Consider the following 1800-nt stretch of genomic DNA (forward strand, 5'->3'; position numbering starts at 1 on the left):
TCTTTTACATTTGCTGCAACACCATCTTAATGGGGAAAATGTATGCAAATGTGGAAGATTTTAAAGAGGATATCGACAATGTTTTTGCTTCAAAGCCAAGTGATTTCTTTAATCAGGGCACTAACACAACCTGATTGTAAGATGGAAAAGCATCATCAAAAGAATGAAGACTATTTCATTTAATAAATGTTTTGTTTTGATTTTGTTAGGGGTTTTTCATTTAAAAAAAAAAAAAGAAGCAATATTAATTTCTTGACGACCTAATAATAGGGTTTTTATTTAGCAAAATATTCTTTTCTTTTTAAGAAAATCCTAAAATAATTTTTCATAATTATTCAGTAAAATATTCAATTTCATCCTACAAAGTTCTATAATGTCTTTGCCAAGTCACTCTGCTGAAACTAAATCATAACTTTATAGTCACTAATCCCATCCTCTTATGGATTAAAACATTTCATAAATAACTATTTGTACAAGAATAAAACAATATCTTGTATTTAAATTTTCACAACTGTAAGCAAACGTTCTTATTTTTCCTAATATAGTGATACCTTGGTAATCTGAACACATTTCTAATGAAGTTCTTCTGGAGTATCTAGACATCCAGATAGTCGAATCAGATACTTTGAATACAGTGGACACTATTAACTCTTTCAACACAGGCTCAGTCCCAGGGTTTGACCAAGTGACCATTTTTACTTATATATTATAACTTTTAATACAGTATGTGTACTTTCACAAAATTTGACAGACTTTTAGTAAACATTACATTTAGCTTGTACAAAAAAAAAAATCTGTTATTTTAATGAATCAAATATTTTTTTACTACTCCAAAAAGTGATTTTTATGTAAAGATTAAAAAACTGCATTGTTTCAAATATATCAACATTAATTTTCATAATCACTAAAACCTCCTTAGCAAATATGAAACTTTTTTTTATAGTAAAACTTTATATTTCATCTGTTATTACCTCTTCCCTACCTATTCTTCAGCCAGTAGACAAATCAAAGTATAATGTAAAAAAAAAATTGTAAAATCAGAAATAAAATGAGCAGCTTTGCCCTGTTTTCTTGATTATTGTTCACAAGATTTTAAAGTAGATGTCTTGAGAGTTTCAACTGCTAAGCATTTCACTTTTATCTTTTATGTGTATTTTACTGTCTACAACTGAAGTAGAAATCCGCTGAAAATGAAGCAATAAATCGCTGATTGTGTCAGTGGACTGTATACGTGACACCGTAATACGATACCTTCAAAAGTAACAAAGCACGCATGAAGAGATAGCCAACTTGACCCCTGCTCCAAGAACAGGATGTGTAATGTATTGGATTATATGTCTTACAGTGTTTACTAGGAAATTTAACATTAGTAATCACACTGCAATTAGAATCTGTGGAAACGTTTGTCAAATATATCGGCTTATGCACGTGTTCTAAAGTGTTTTACAAGTATTTTCCAGAGCAATAAGACTGCACTTTGAATCTGTCAAAATGTTTATTATATGGTTCGGTACCGATACAATAAACATAGCAATTCTTGGAATATTGGTAATTCTTCTGAAATGTTAGAAATTTAGCAGTATACTGTATAGGTGTACAAAGAGCTTATTGTGCACATGGTTGTGAAATCCTGCTTCTCTTTCTGCAAACTTATTCATCAACCAATAAAAATTCAGGTTTCAAATCTGGTTATTGTTTTGTCAAGCATTCACTCTGACTTTGGTCGATTTACTTCTACACTATGTTGGTAGACGTAGACAAATAAGGTAGTATATATATATATATATATATATATAGTAT

The 1800-nt window shown here is 29.7% G+C and overlaps 1 protein-coding gene across 1 annotated transcript in view; it reads right to left on the bottom strand.

The window, feature by feature from the left end:
- LOC106473494 (serine/threonine-protein phosphatase 4 regulatory subunit 4-like) overlaps positions 1-1800 on the bottom strand; it is a 39348-nt gene that overhangs the window by 7906 nt on the left and 29642 nt on the right. The gene's annotated exons all lie outside the window — the stretch shown is intronic.

The sequence above is a fragment of the Limulus polyphemus genome, unplaced genomic scaffold (genome assembly GCF_000517525.1).
Source record: "Limulus polyphemus unplaced genomic scaffold, Limulus_polyphemus-2.1.2 Scaffold6221, whole genome shotgun sequence".
Taxonomy (NCBI): domain Eukaryota; kingdom Metazoa; phylum Arthropoda; class Merostomata; order Xiphosura; family Limulidae; genus Limulus; species Limulus polyphemus.